The sequence below is a fragment of the Nyctereutes procyonoides genome, unplaced genomic scaffold (assembly GCF_905146905.1).
Source record: "Nyctereutes procyonoides isolate TBG_1078 unplaced genomic scaffold, NYPRO_anot_genome, whole genome shotgun sequence".
NCBI lineage: Eukaryota > Metazoa > Chordata > Mammalia > Carnivora > Canidae > Nyctereutes > Nyctereutes procyonoides.
In genome coordinates this window covers 17626-35250 of record NW_026575098.1, presented here as the reverse complement: position 1 = coordinate 35250, position 17625 = coordinate 17626, and positions in this window count along the sequence as shown.

Genomic DNA, 17625 nt, shown 5'->3' with positions numbered 1-17625 from the left:
GCCATGTCCACAATAGCCAAACTGTGGAAGGAGCCTCGGTGCCCATCGAAAGATGAATGGATAAAGAAGATGTGGTTTATGTATACAATGGAAGATTCCTCAGCCATTAGAAACGACAAATACCCACCATTTGCTTCAACGTGGATGGAACAGGAGGGTATTATGCTGAGTGAAGTAAGTCAATCGGAGAAGGACAAACAGTGTATGTTCTCATTCATTTGGGGAATATGAATAATAGTGAAAGGGAATATAAGGGAAGGGAGAAGAAATGTGTGGGAAATATCAGAAAGGGACACAGAACATAAAGACTTCTAACTCTGGGAAATGAACTAGGGGTGGTGGAGGGGAGGAGGGCAGGGGATGGGGGTGAATGGGTGATGGGCACTGAGGGGACACTTGACGGGATGAGCACTGGGTGTTATTCTGTATGTTGGTAAATTGAATACCAATAAAAATTAATTTATTAAAAAAAACATGTAGGGATATTTCACTGAAACGAATATACAAAGGGTAAAGAAGCCCATGAAAAGATTTTCAACATCAGTAGCAATCAGGTAAATGCATACTAAAACCACAATGAGATCATCATGATGTACCAATCAGAATGGTTTAAAAAAAAAAAACTGAAAAACCCAAAGGCCAGAAGGATGTGGGAAAAAAAAAATCACTCATATGTTTCCTACCAGAATGTAAAATGGTACAGCCAGTGTGGGAAACACTTATTATTATTAATATAAAAAATCTTAAGAAATAAGCAACTGTGGGACACCTGGGTGGCCCAGCAGTTGAGCGTCTACCTTTGGCCCAGGGCGTGACTCCGGGGCCCCAGGATCGAGTCCCACATCAGGCTCCACACAGGGAGCCTGCTTCTCCCTCTCCTGTGTCTCTGCCTCTCTCTCTGTGTGTGTCTCATGAAAAAATAAGTAAGCAAAGAAAAAGAAAGAAAGAAATAAGCAAATGCTTCCATTAAACAATTTTCTTGTCTAGAAGTATTTAGAAAAACTTCTTTAAAGAAAGGACTTATTCTGGATTGAAAGGTAAGGAAAAAGATTCTAGTTTTTCATCCAAGTTAAGTTCTACTATCACACCAGTTTTTCCATGAGCTTTTGGACACTATCCAACCCTCCAGTTGCTTCTGGAAGTTACCTAATAGCTATTATAAATTCTTCCTGGGCTTAATACAGGAACTAGGGGATGGCCTGATTGTTCTAAATTGCATTTGAGAGCATAAAGAAAGAAAATGACAGACTCAAAATGCACATTGTCCGAAAAAGACTGTTTTAACATCTCTTATTTTCAAAAGAATTTTTTTTCTACAGTTTCAAGGACTGAAAGTTTGTGTCACACTAAAATTTCGTATGTTGCAGCCCTAATTGCCAGTGTGATGGTATTTGGAGGTGAAGCATTTGGGAGGTAATTAGGGTTAGATTAGGTTATGAGAGTGGGGCCCTCATGATGCAATTAATGCCCTTATATGAAGAGGGACAGATAAAAGAGTTCTTTCTCTCTCTTCCCACTACAAGCACCGCGGAAAGGGAGAATGTAAAGAGAAGACGGTCATCTGCAGACTAGAGACAGAGCCCCCATGAGACACCACATCACCAGGCACTTTGATCTTGGACTTCTTAACCTTTCGAACTGTGAAAAATGAATATTTGCTGTTTAAGCTAACCAGTCTATGGTATTTTGTCATAACAGAAGCCTGAATGGACTAAGCCAATATTGCCAATACACCCAATTTCACGCAGCCTACTCCTACAGTTTGTCAAATTTAAAAGCTCTGTCCTAAGAGTAATGAAGTAAATTTCTTGATTACTAAATTAGGGAACAATTGAATATTATTATGCTCATTTTAGCTTCTCAAAAATGTCCCTTTTGGAGTGGTACTACTTCCATAAAGTAGGAGTTCATTTGGCTTCTCAAGGCAAGGCTCTTAATATGGGAGAAATCGGTTGGATGTTGGCTAATGATGGGAGCCAGTGGCTGGCAAACTATTTATGTGGCACCTCTCAAAATGCCCCAAACACCAAAAGAATCACTAGTACTTTCTAATATATATGGAGATTATATTGGACCATATTTATGGCTAATGTAAAGAATAGAATTAATATTGTGAAAATGTCAATGTTACCCAGGGCAATTTACACATTCAATGCAATACTTATCAAAATACCATGGACTTTCTTCAGAGAGTTGGAACAAATTACCTTAAGATTTGTGTGGAATCAGAAAAGACTCTGAATAGCCAGGGGAATATTAAAAAAAAAAAACATACCTGGGGGCCTCACAATGCCAGATTTCAGGTTGTACTACAAAGCTGTGGTCATCAAGACAGTGTGGAACTGGCACAAAAACAGACACATAGATCAATGGAACAGCATAGAGAATCCAGAAGTGGACCCTCAACTTTATGGTCAACTAATATTCGACAAAGCAGGAAAGACTATCCACTGGAAGAAAGACAGTCTCTTCAATAAATGGTGCTGAGAAAATTGGACATCCACATGCAGAAGAATGAAACTAGACCACTCTCTTACACCATACACAAAGATAAACTCAAAATGGATGAAAGATCTAAATGTGAGACAAGATTCCATCAAAATCCTAGAGAAGAACACAGGCAACACCCTTTTTGAACTTGGCCACAGTAACTTCTTGCATGTATGAAGGCAAGGGAAACAAAAGCAAAAATGAACTATTGGGACTTCATCAAGATAAGAAGCTTTTGCACAGCAAAGGATACAGTCCACAAAACTAAAAGGCAAACTACAGAATGGGAGAAGATATTTGCAAATAACATATCAGATAAAGGGCTAGTACCCAAGATCTATAAAGAACTTATCAAACTCAACAGCAAAGAAACAAACAATCCAATCATGAAATGGGCAAAAGACATGAACAGAAAACTCACAGAGGAAGACACAGACATGGCCAACAAGCACATGAGAGAATGCTCCGCATCACTTGCCATCAGGGAAATACAAATCAAAACCACAATAAGATACCACCTTCACACCAGTGAGAATGATGAAAATTAACAAGACAGGGAACAGCAAATGTTGGAGAGGATGTGGAGAAAGGGGAACCCTCTTGCACTGTTGGTGGGAATGGGAACTGGTGCAGCCACTCTGGAAAACTGTGTGGAGGTTCCTCAAAGAGTTAAAAATAGACCTGCCCTACGACCCAGCAATGGCACTGTTGGGGATTTACCCCAAAGATGCAGATGCAGTGAAACGCCGGGACACCTGCACCCTGATGTTTCTAGCAGCAATGTCCACAGTCGTCAAACTGTGGAAGGAGCCTCGGTGTCCATCGACAGATGATGGATAAAGAAGATGTGGTTTATGTATACAATGGAATATAACTCACCCATTAGAAACGACAAATACCCACCATTTGCTTCGATGTGGATGCACCTGGAGGGTATGATGCTGAGTGAAGTAAGTCAATCGGAGAAGGACAAACATTATATGGTCTCATTCATTTGGGGAATATAAAAAATAGTGAAAGGAAATAAAGGGGACAGGAGAAAAAATGAGTGGGAAATATCAGAAAGTGAGACAGAACATGACAGATTCCTTACTCTGGGAAACGAACAAGGGGTGGTGGAAAGGGAGGTGGGCAGGGGTGGGGGTGACTGGGTGAGGGGCACTGAGGGGGGTACTTGATGGGGATGAGCACTGGGTGTTATGCTATATTTGGCAGATTGAACTCCAATAAAAAATAAAAATAAATTTCAAAAAAAATAATGTAATGAATTAAAAATTTTACATTTTTTTATTTTAAATTCTTAAATGGTCTAGTATTCACTCATCTGGCTGAGTAGCACTTGGACTTTATGTTGAATATGATAAAATTGAGTTTAGATATTAAAATTTAATTTGCATTATGTAATGGAAATAATCAAAGGAGCTAAAAATGTTAGAAGAATTACATCATGTGAATCCCATTCAATCACAGCTTGCCATGTCCCCCAAGAATCCTCTAAGACCCCCTCTTTGAAAACTGTATTAGTGAGGTGAATAGCAACATAACAAAACACACTTGTGGTAGTTGGTATGTGCAGTCTGAGAATGTTGGTGGAAGATTATGCCAGCAAACAGGGTTTCCAAATCACTGAAGATAGTAAGATTCTCATATGGCAGAAGCACTATTTATCAGAGGCAATGAAGAACAGAAAAATAGCAACAAAGGTGATCTATTCATAGGAAACTTTTAAGAGAGTGTTGATGGCATTTGTAGGGCAGTTACTGCTGGGTTTATAAACCAAGAAAACTGTAAGTCTGGGGGATTACAAGCTTGACTGAGCTTGACTAAGGTCATTAAAGTAGATAGCTAGAACCCTTCTCTTTCCCCCAGTGTGTACTCCCAATACGGTGTGCTCTCTGAGGGAAGTGCAGTCTACATACTCTTGAGGAAGGACCCCGCGACCAAGTGTCATGTGTACATAGTGGTATGTTAATAAAAGGATTTGGGGCTTGAGTCTGCCTGTTAGTATAATGGAACCCCAAATTAACTCACACAATGGTGAACCTTCAACTTGTGAGCATGTAGTTGGGATAGATATTTGGAGCAAATGTAGAGTTCATTGTATTGGTCCATGACCCTTGGCATAAAGAATTCTATTTTGTTTTATTTTAAAGAGCCGAGAAGATGTGCTCAGAAATTACCTTCTCTATCAAACAGAGTAAGAAAAAGCAATGCCATACCCTGAGGTCATCGTAGTGTTAGAACCACATCAAAGATTTATAATTTTCAGAGGTGATTATGCCTTTAATATCAACGTATAACCTATCTGAAATACTCTGAAAAAGACAGATGGGTCTTAAAACTAAGAGTGTATCACTATAAACTTAAGGTGGGTTTCAAACTGCAACTTTTTTCAGATGTGGACTCTTCACTGGAGCAGAGAGCATACTTCCCAACGCCTGATAAACAGCTATCTATGGGAAATTACTAACAGCAACAACAACAACAACAACAACAACAAACCCTTTGCTTTCTCCTGGAAAGAACAGTGATGCACTTTCCTAACATGCCTCCGGCTTATGTCAATATCAATATCTTCAGGGATATGTGTGACAGAAGCCAGTCTAAACAGACACTTATTCTCATCAATCAACAAGACTTCATAGTGTGTCATTACATAGAGTACACACTAAAGTACAACTGGAGATAAAGAGTAACAATACTTGATCATTAGAAGTGGGAGAGACAAGGATTATCTTCACAGAGGTCTTAAAGGAAAACATAGATTGCATACATTACCAGGGTGTCTATTCTTACCTCACAACTATATTTCCCTCATTTCCCTTCTAGGGTCTTATGAAGAAGTTGCCTATGGTCTGTTGACTGACGAATAAAAATGATAATAGTTCCAAGTGGCTCTGCACAATATGTTGGCAGCAGCCAGAAAGGACTGCTAGAGCATCTCAGTCCCTTTCAGTGATGACTTGAAGGGAAGTGGAGAAGACAAATTATTTCAGGGATTGAATGCATTTCATGGTCTACTTTGTTTGAAAATTTGAGTACCTAACTTCAGATATTAAACTCTACTCCTATCGGGAATGTCGATACATATATTGATGTGGTCATCTCATCTTCAAAACATGTAGATAAAAACAATCCTAAATATATTTAATTTATGTATTGAGCTAACACTATAAAGTGTCATATTGGAGGCAATGTATGATGAAGATTTGGCTTTATTTATTTTCTAGTCCAACAGCTATTTGACTCTTGGTATTTACTGAAAAACTCACTTATAAGTGTTTAATTTTAGCAATTTTATCTAGAATATGTGTGAATAAAATGCCATTTAAAATTCTTGCCTTTGTCTACGTAATTAAAGGGACAGAAAAATATCAAACATTATATATATTCTCAACTTTTTAAATATTTGATGTTACTTACATTATAAAAGACGGGTATAACAAAATAAAGCCCAGAAATGAGAGTTGACAAAGGCATCGTTTTACCTAATAAGAATACTGTAGGTTTAAAAGATTACTTGAGAATAATTGTTTTTAAAAGATGATCCAATAGAGGAAAAGAAATACATTAACTCATCGCCCAGGTACAATATCATTCACTCTCGTTCAGTATTGAAAACAATTTTTAGAATTTTATACCAAAGGACATCCTTTCAATTCTCAATGTGAAAAAGAGAATTATTTATTCTTAATAAACTCTGGTTGTTAAGACAGAATTATTCATAGTACATTATTATAAAGTCACCTCGGGGGCATCTCTGACATACACGCAACAGGATAAACTTATTTTGCTGGCTTCTGGCTTTTCTGTTATGTTCCCATAGAAGCAAATAAAAAGCTTTCAAATCACTTGTTTTTCAGAATTCATTCAGCCTATTTTGATAAATCACATGTAAGAGTCCAGATACTGTTAAACTCATGAAGGAAAATCCTTTCTTAGGTTTATATAGGGCCCAGAAGGGAGGCAATCTATTTGTGCCCCAAGTGAACAACTGTTTTATTCCTTTCACATAACTCTACTCTTCCACTCAAGATATGCAATAAGCTACAAGACTAAATGCAGGCTTTAATCACTGGTGTGCAAACCAATAGTTTCATACTCAGGTCCTATGTTAGGTCAAGGCATAACCTCAATTGAAGCAAAGAACATAGGAAATCTCTTAGAAAAGCCAGGAGAGAATAGTTGTTAAGTGAGCAAGCTCTGGAGATACCATTCCTGGTGCCCATCTCTCCCCACTACCAACTAGCCTCATTAGTTAAGGCAAGTCACTTTTCCTCCTCTGTAACGTAGGAGAAATAATAGCTCCAAACTCAAAGAAGTGTGAGGGTTGTATGAGAGAATATACAGTAACAACTTGAGACAGAGTTGAGTAAGTATTGGAATCTGTTTGGTTTTCCATTACATTTTATAGAATAGGATAAAGAGAAGAAACCACATTATCTTCTTAAAATCAGTATATTTGTCAGCATGCTACCTCAGAATCCTGATGCAGATAAAGTAAATGATGACATTTTTCTGCAAAAACTAACAAAGTCCTTTTACTGTTTAAGAGCATGCTTAGTTAAAATTATGCTGAATTATTCATGATAATTTGAATGTGGAATCTTTGTTAAAATCTGAATACATCATAGTTTTACAGTAATAAGTAAAGTGGTGTTATTTATTAATCAAACTTTGCAAAATGACAGTTTGGGCCTGACTGGAAAAATGAACCAGAATTTTAAAAAATTAAATAACAGGTTTAATAGACATTTTATGGTCCTCAAGATTGTGCCACAATTACCAAAATGTCATTTATGTGGATGACAATAATTTCACATAGGCCTGCATTTAGCTTCTGAATATATTTCTTACTGAGATCTTTATTGTTTTGTAGATCTTTGATTATACATATACAGAGAGGCAAATTTTATATATTTGTCTTATCAAGATTTCTATACTAAGTTTGTTTGTTTATGTGGGTAGAGAAATGGCAGTGTGGTTTCAGTAGGAGAAAAGGGGGAAAAAGAACTCCAGTTCACCAATAATCATTGATGAACAGTATCCTAAAATGGAGAACCTTAACGATATTCCTATCTTCTCAGCCATCATCTGTGTGATAGTTTAGCAGAGCTCAGAAAGTCAACTCTTTGCCTTGGAAGTGTTAGCATTCTATAATTTTATGAAAAATGATCAAAGTAGGATGTGTGTCACTGTTGAGATTACATAGAGATCGTACTAGGAGACAAAGTGTGCTTGAGTCATAGAGTCCGATGTATTTAGCAAGTGGAGAAATAACTGGAGAATGGGTATGAGAACTAACTGGGCTCACTCAGAATTGTTACTGGGCTAGTTCCATCATTCTGTTATAAATTCCCACTAGGATTTATGAGATTAGTTTTTATTAATCCCTTGATATGAAAATTATCTTAGAACCATAATCTCATTACTCTTTCTTTTCTAGTTTGCCTATTTCATTGGCTAAGAGCAACATTTTGATAGTGAAACATACTATACAGTGGACATTATCTTGTTTTTGCCTTTAAGGAGGAAAAAACTCCACTATTTTGCCACTAAGAATGATACTTCTGAGAGGTCTCTAGTAGGTATTTTTTGTCATGAGAAGGATGTTTCTGTATATACTAAAAGTGCTACACTGCTAGGTATTTTTACAAACATTTTTTTCACTTTGTTGCAGCAGTTAGTACCATCATTTCTAAGGTCCAGATGAAGAAAAGAAGACCCAAAGATTCAATGGGCATCAAGGTCGTGAAACTACTCATGAGGGTCAGAATTAAACATAGGGGCATGAAGTCCTGTAACTTTTATTATACTGTAAAACACTCCTCTACTCCACTTTTGTTTCTATTTATACCACTTTTATAACACATCCCACAACTCACAGCCGTATTGATCTTTTGAAAACAGCGCTTTCATCATTTCATTCTTATTTTCAGGAATTCCCGGTGACTCTTGTTACCTTTCATACTATAACATTTTATCATTATATCACCAAACTCACTTTCTATTATCTGCCGGACACCAGGAGCTCATCCCTTTTATTTTCTATTGGATATTATCAACCCATTAGATCTACATAGTATACATGGGCAAAGTCTTATTGAGCATGCATTTATAATGACATTTACTATAATTTTCTTCTGTTCTTTACAATCAAAAGTTTAAACATTTGATTTTCCAGGTGTCTTTGCAAGTACAGGTGACTCTAGGATGTAATTTTGGCCAGTGAGACGTAGTCAAAAGTTTCTGAGTAGGACTTCTGGGAAAGCAGTTTTTTTTTTTTTTATGACAGGCACACAGTGAGAGAGAGAGAGGCAGAGACACAGGCAGAGGGAGAAGTAGGCTCCATGCACCAGGAGCCCGATGTGGGATTCGATCCCGGGTCTCCAGGATCGCGCCCCGGGCCAAAGGCAGGCGCCAAATTACTGTGCCACCCAGGGAAAGCAGTTTAATAGAAAGAGGTTCAATCGGTATCTCTTTTTTGTGTTTGGTCTCCAGGTCCTACCTTTCTTCCCAACTAGAATGTATATGCCAAAGTTGGAGGTGAAACAGACATATTGCAGCCATGTTGTACACAGCTACATGTTCCAGATAGAAAGAATTTGATTGATAATATCATGCGCTGTTATAATAACATACTTCCACCTAATTCTAAACTCACTGTACATTAGGGGGAAAAAAGAAAGAATATTTAAGAGTGTAAACCACTATTGCAGAATTTTCTGATATGAACACTTCCTGTCTTGTTTTCCCTTTTCTTCCTAATACCTACTTCTATCCCTCTCTTCCATAGGCAACAAACTAATGTGCTCCATACATGTTCTTAATTGGCAAATGTCATTATAAAACATGTTTCTTTGTTTCATGACTATGTTATTTTCATTTACTCAAGTGGCAATAAGCTTTAAAACCTATTTACTAATATATATATATATATATATATATATATATATATATTTACTATTTTTCCTATTCATCACCAGATTTTTGAGATCTATCCGTGTGCTCTATGTACTATAGTCTCTTCCCTCTTACTACTTCTACTTTACTATTTATTACTCATATACCTAGAGACAGACACCTTGTGACAGCAAACAGTTCCCATTAACACCTTTTAGGTCTTCTCAAGACCTCTGAGAATTTTTTTTTCCTTTGGGAACACAGCATTCAGGATTAGGATCACTAAATCTTAATGTTTATGCAAGCTTGATTTCCCTAGATACTGTCAAGGATTCCCTTTCTTCATAGCCTTGTCACCTGTAGATTGTATCCACATCTAAATATTTTCACGTTGTTTTAATTTGCTTTTTTCCCCCTGACTACTTAAGTTTGCACAGCCACTGGGCTACAACTCTTGTAAACTAACTGTTCATTTCTATGTCAGCTTTACTGTTGAAATGTTTTTTCTTTTTATTACCCTATAACTAGAGCTCTTTCCTATTTATGTCATTAATATTTTGTTTTAGTTCTATATATGTAGAGGATATTTAGAAATATATTTAACTGGTTGTTTAAATATCTGTAACTTTGGTCATAGAGAATGTCAGTGAAGATAATTTAAATATTTGTGAGTGTATTATCAAATCTGTTCTAGTCTGCTGTGCTTTTTACATCTAAGAGTTTTCACCCCTTGGTAACATTAAAAGCTCTTCTCAGTCTTTTTTCTATTACCTTTATACTTTTTTTCCTTGTACTTGAGAATATTAATACACTTTAAGTGCAACATAATTTGGAAAAAAACAATGACATAGCTGCCCTCCTCTCAATAGAGTTTTCTCAACACTACCTACTAAATAACTCATCCTTGTCCCATCCGTAATAAAATGTTTCCCACATAAACACATATGTTTCTCATACACACATACATGTTTCTGTGTCTTCCATTTTTTACTCCTAGTCAAATTCCTTGGTTTTGTACTTAGTACTATGGTTTCTCAGTATACTTTAGTATCTGTCAGTAGGAGTACCTTATCATCAATGTTGACCTGCAACTGAATACTCTCATATCCATTTTAGAATAAGATGGTCAAATGTCTCAGAATATAGAGCTGCTCAGCCTAAAATCTTATTTTGTTTGTTAATGATAATAATGATAATGTCTGTTATTCTGGAAGAAATTGACATGTTAGATATATAAAAATGTAGCTATTCATCCTTGTACATGGTATATTTTTCTATTTATTTAAATCTATTGTTACAACCTTATGTATTTTACTATTTCATTATAGTTGTAATTTACTCTATAAAAGTGTTAGTTCTCTATGTTGGCTGCTAAGCATTTAATACTTTGGTTGTTATTATGAGTAATATTTGTTTAAATAATGCTTATTATTTGATTCTGCTGCCACAAAGGAGTGCTATTAATGGCCATAAATTAATCCTTTATCCAGCCATCTTGATGAATTTTTTCATATGTTGATTCACTTTTTACATCACATTTTTTAAAAATTCTCTTTTCCAATCCTGTTTCTTTTAAAAAAAAAGATTATTTATTCATTCATTCATTCACTCATGAGGGATACAGAGAGAAAGGCAGAGACATAGACAGAAGGAGAAACAAGCTCTCTACAGGGAGCCTCACGTGGGATTCGATCCCAGGATCCCAGGATCACACCTTGAGCCAAAGGCAGATGCCCAACCACTGGGCCACCCAGGTGTCCTCATGTGTCTTATGCATTTTCCTTATAGTTTCACCCTTCTCTCCTAGTAATGTTAAACATTAGAAGTGAGAATATCACTGATAATGTACGAACTTAAATACATTAACAAAAATGTCACTCTGTTAAGCATATTTGCTACTTCTGTCAGCAATATACCTTTAACAATAATTAGATAAGATACAATATATTCCTAATATTCATAAATTAATGGTCTTTTTTTCCTTTATCATACCTAACTGGTTAATAAAATCAGCTGAAAAGTTTTTCTACTTTCTCTCTTTTCCTATAATTACTTAAACTCCTTTTACAAGATATTGATTATCTGTTCATTACAAATCTGATAGACTTCACCTCTGATGTCAAGGATGATGAATGATATAGCCCTCCAAATATTAAAGCAATAATAAAATATTAAATTGTGCTTCTTATGTCTTTTAGAAGCTGATATGTAAATGAGACAATAAGTAAAACAACATAAATAAAATTTCAATTTCAATTTCAAAAATTTAACAAATATTTATACTTAGAATTATATACACCTAAGCAGAAAATGCTCGCTTATATTAAGCCAAAGGAAAGTTTTAAAATATTTACCATAAAATAATCTACAAAAAAGCCTTATTTTCTCTAAAGAATCAAAAGCATACAAAATATGCTCTTTATTCACAATGTCATAAAATAGAAATTAATAATTTTTAAAATATGGTAGGAGTATAAAACTTTTGCATACTAAATAAAATACTCTTACTAACTCTTTCTAGAAGGAATTATCTAAAAAATTAAAAATATTTAGAGCTAATGTCAATGAAAACATTAGAAACTAAAATTTGTGGGACATTGAAAAAGGCACATAGAGAGGAATGTGTAGTGTAGACACAATGATGAAAAGGCAAATTAGAGAAAAAATAATGAGCTACCAACCATTCAAGAAGTAGAAAAATAAAGAGAAAAAAATAAATAAAGTTTTTATAAAGTATAAAAAGCAAGAACATAGGGAAAAATATATAAGTAAGCCTGACAGAACCAACAGCAAGTTTCTAGAATTGATAGATGAGATGGGCAAACTACCAGTGATGCTGACCAAGAAATAAAAAAGGGGGAAATATATAAATGAAAGTGTAAATATATACTACCATAATAAAGGTTTAAAACAATAATTACAGAATAATATGCATGTCTACAGGCTAACTAGTTCTATAACAAAAACAAAATGGAAGAGTATTTAAAAATATATATAATATGCTAGAATTGGGCAAAAAAGAGTTAGGAAGGATGAATGAACAGATGTACACTGAAGAATCTGAAAACCCCCTCCCTTTATTTCCTTTAAACAGAAGCGACACGTGTGTCTCATGGAAGGCAGAGTAATGGTCCCCTGAACATGTCCAAGACATAATCCCAAGGATCCTATAAATATGTTACTTTACCTCTCAAAAGAGTATTACTAATCAACTGACCTTCTGCTAAAAAGCCATCCTGGATTATCCAAGTGGAATCAGTGAAATTGAATGGTCCTGTAAGAGTGAAAGAAAAGGCAGAAACAACTGTCAGAGACACCAACAGTGAAGAAGGGACAGAGGAGTTTCTAAATATGATGAGGACTTGGCCCACCACTGGCAGCTTTGAAGCTGGAGAAAGGTCTAGAGCCGAGGGATGTGGGCAAGCCCTGGAGCTGTCAGCCACCCAGGAAGCAAGGACCACTCAGGAAACTGCTACATGTCAAGCACCCACGTGAGTAGGGGGATGCATTCATCCCGAGAGAGGCTCCATAGAGAAACCTTGAAGGGCACGTCAGTACCAGACCTCTAAACTGCAGCATTCGAAGATAAATAAATCTGTGTTGTTTCATTGATAATATTTGAAAGCAGCAAAAACAAACTAATATATGCTGTGAACTTATTTCAGCCTTATTTCCTGCCTCTCCCCAAAGATCCCGTGTTCCAACCATGTTAAACTACTTGCAGTTTCACAGGTGATTCACACGTCACGAGTTTTAAACTTAGACACTTTTAGAAAAATAGTTTTCTCTAAGAATTATCTTACTGAGGAGCCCTACTTAACTATCAAAAAACCCAAAAAGAACTCTTCAATGTAAAAATTTCTCTGACTCTCTTCTTTGCAATTCTGCCTTTCTTCTCTACTCTTTGGTAAAAATAGCAAGACTGAGTTTGAGAGGGCAAGGGCTGTATCTTATTTAACTTTAAACTTCTGGCTTAGAAACAAACAAACAGGAAGAAGTAACAAAAACTTCTTTTATGAATGAATGGCACATTGGCAGGAAGTCTCCTGACTTCATAAATCTCGGGAGTCAATCAGCATACAAAGCAGGAAATAAATTTCAGGCATAGAGATGAAGAGAAACATAGAAAGGCGGCTTTGGAAGCATTTTATAACTATCTGACACACACACGCAAAAAAAAAGTAAGGAAGGATAATGCTTGGATGTGCATTTTCCCCCTGGAAATTGTCTTTCTGATGATCCATGCTTCAGTCAATTCACTTTGACTAATAGCCTACTCCATCAATAGTGACATATCACTAAACTCTGGTGCACATTTTGGGCCAGAGGAAACATCTTTAAAATTATTTCCGGGATTGCCTGACTGCCTACATGTCCTCATCTTTTAAATATTTTATTTTTGGTGTCTGCACAAATGTTATCTATCTCTAAAGGAAAATTCTCAAGGCTAAGCACCAGGTCTATATTTGGTTTACCTCTCAATACTTTTTTTAAAAAAATTGAATGTAGCAGAGTATTCTATACCTTCTATACATTCAAATGATCTAAATCTATTTTTTTAATTTAGAAAATGAAATAAACATGATCTTCACTAGATTTTTCCTTATTAGCCAAACGAGTTAATCTGCTTCTCTGCACCGTGCACCTATGTACATGGACCAACAATCATTGTTCAATACTCAGAGCACTCCAGATGGCTTTTCAATGGTAAAACCTGCAACCAGAAGTCTAGTTGAGCTTATCTCTTATTTACACTTGATTCTGTGCTGCTGAGATATTCAAATACTGAACCGCACAAGTACACCTCGATACATATCATATGTTCTATTTTTAATAATTTTATATCATTTGTTGAAAATAGTATCTTAGTTGAAATAGGAAACCATTAATATTAAATTGAAAATTCTCTTACTTACTTTCTTTTTTTCTTACTTACTTTCTTCAATTAATTTTCCCTGATCACTCACAAAGATTTTTTAAATGACAATTTACATTAGTTTAATAAATCACTAAAGAATGAATTGACAAATAGAAAATCTATTTTAATGGCAAATGTCTAAAAATGAATTGAAAACAAAGTACTATTGATTTCAAATGAAACTGCCCATCTTAAGCAAATTATCACATTACAAAAAAACGTTATTTAGAATTTCCAAAATAATACGTAATACAAACTCAGAATTTGGTACAATACTGCTCTATCTTTGACTTTTTCCAAAGTGTTTCAAAACCTAGAACCTGAAAGAGACACTCATTTTCATAAAGCACAAATATTTATTTTCATCTTCATGAAAATATTATGAAAAATCAATTATAAAAATCATGTAACATTTTTACTCCACTGCTGTTATACTCATATTTTGGAATTGAGAAAACTGAGGCTTATAGAAGTTGATTATTTTAAAATAACCTGGTTTGTTTCAGAGTAAGAATATAAATCCCTTATCTATTTATTCCAAACCCACATAACACAGCTACAATTCTGTGCTTCCCTTTTCTCAAGTTAATTAAAAAAAAATACTGGGATTTCTATTTAGCACATACATGTATTGTAGTATAGCCAATCTTTTGTATCTAAAATATTCTTCATTCTTCCCAACTTTGTAAATGATTATTCTGTAAAGAAAGCACTGGATACAGGACCTGCTGCAATCAGCACTCATTGTTAGCTTCTCATATTACTAGTATTATTGTCATTCTTGTTACCCTCTCTATTGTAGAGATTTAAAAATATCGAATTCAAGAGCCAAGTAATTTCACTCGAGGTGATAGAAACAGTAAGTGGCTGAGTTAGAGTTTGAAATCAAATGTTTCTAGTCCTATTTAGCAGAATTTACTGAGCCATATCCGCTAACTACCAAATGTGCAAGTCCAAAAGATTAGCATCCTGAAACATTCTGGTTTCTCAGATCTTCAGCATCCTGTAATAATATATACGTAGTCGCCCTGACGATCCTTGCCCCTTAATGAAATCTGCTTAATGTGATTTAAAACAAATTCCTCCCTTACCTAACTATACTTTACAATTAATCTACTAAACCCAATAGCTTTGTTCCTAAGCATCTATGTACTTCTGTGTATTTGACATGTCTCCAGAAATACAGGAGATAAAAATTATATTAATTTCCATTTGTGCAAAACACCATGTGGCTTTCAAAATATGTTGATATTTCCATATAAATTATCATTGAACAATTATAGCAACCATCTGGAAAACCCTGCGAGATAAGATAAAAAAACATTTTATCAACCAAATAAGTTTAGAGAAGATGGGCAATACAGAAAATTACACAGCTTAAGTGGCACAGTAGCAACTGGATTGAGTTGTCGATGTGTGATCCCTCCATTTTTCATCTCCCCACATTCTCCATATTGTTGCACTAATCCCGCTTCACACCTAGGCCTTAACTTGAAGCTTCCAGATTTCCAAAATATGCACCAAAGTTGCTCATAAATGGATGACAGAAGTCTAATGGCTATAGATATGGTCCTCTTCTTAATTTTTTTCTATTAATATGGCAACACATTAAATATGGGAGAAAAAGTAATGAATATTCAAATATCTCTTTTTGTTGTTAGTCACGTCATACTCCTTACAGGACACAAATCTGGTTATACTTGTTTCAATTTTGATGAGAAAAATTTCATCTATGAAGTAATACTGGCATCAGTGGACAGTGCTGGTATAGTTTTCCTTCAATGCATTTCCTTTTCCACCTGTAATGTTAAATATGGAACAGTACTTTGTTCATTTCATAGAAGTATTAGAAGAGAAACTGCTAAGGAAAATGACATCTAATTGTCATTTCTAACTTGTAGTCCATTAGACTTCTTGCCTCACCACCATTTAAACTATTATTCTTCTCTTCAGAATTATTGACATTTTCGGCCAAGTATTTAAGTAGATTGAAAGTTTTATCTTCAAACAAAAAGCATATGATTTAAACTTAGTGTAATGTCTTTTGACTTTTATACTGAAACTCATATTAAATCACATTTCTATGGAGCAGGAGAGAAATACTGTGTGTGTCAACTGGCTACTGTTTTATTAATTTCCATTCATTTAAAATGTCAAAGGAAAGGAAGCAGTAAATCTAAAGCACAAAGTTAAGTTCAAGAACTTAATGAGGTGTGATGTGGTATTATTTAGAAAGAAGTTTTATTATATAAATCTATACAAGTTTCAACCATGACTTAAAAACCTTTATTCTAAAACTTAGAATGTTTTAATTTCCTTAATGCTAGAGAGGTAAATTTAAAGAAGAATCAAAATCTTTTTCTATTAAAAAAAAGCATTTTATATCTTACTTAGTAGTTTTCTCTTCTCAGCCTCTAAAATTTACTATCCAAGAATGTATGTGAGCCCATGTAGATTGATTACATGTTCTTTACCATTTGTAGTACCTGTTCTTCTATTCTATGCTATGGCTTCCCGGGTATGAGCACATGTTTGATTCCTGAATTTCTTACTTTCTATGATTCAGGATTGAGAGCTAAAATGTCTATATTCTGATTCAATTGTACCATGTTTTATTTTGCTGTGGTGGTGATTTATTTTTTACATAATTTTTTAAAGAAATATTTGATCCATTCATAGAAGAAGACAGTATAACAGAGCCCCATGTGCCTATGTCCAGGTTTACTGAATGTTAACATTTGTCATATAGAGTCAGAACTTCCTTTTTTGAGAACAAAAATATTACAGACACAGCTGAAGTCTTGTGAAATGCTCTACATCACATTTATTCTCACCAATTGTCATCCCCAATAACAAATTCAACCAAGAAGTTAGTGTGTTTTCAACGTATCCATGCATTTTAAAATTATATTACATATGTATGGGCTTGCCAACAGAGTATGCCAATTATAGTTTGTTTTTAAAGTTGACATGTATTACACCTGTGATATTATGCTGCAATCGGCTCTGTTTTTAAAAGCATTGTTTCAGTTTTATCCATTTCACGTACACATGTAGCATGAGTCCATTGTCTGTCACTTTTCTAAATATTTACTTATTTTTATTTTTATTTTTTTAAATTTTCTAAATATTTAATCATGCAAATATATATGCCCAGATATAGTTAGTTATTCCCATATTATAGTTGCCTCCAGTTTTTCAGGTACAAACAATTCCGCAATAAACATTAGGATAATCTTCCATATGAAAGTATGCAAGGGTTTTACAAGTGTAGTTGCTGGGGTAGAAAGTGTGCTTTTTACTAGATTTTTTTT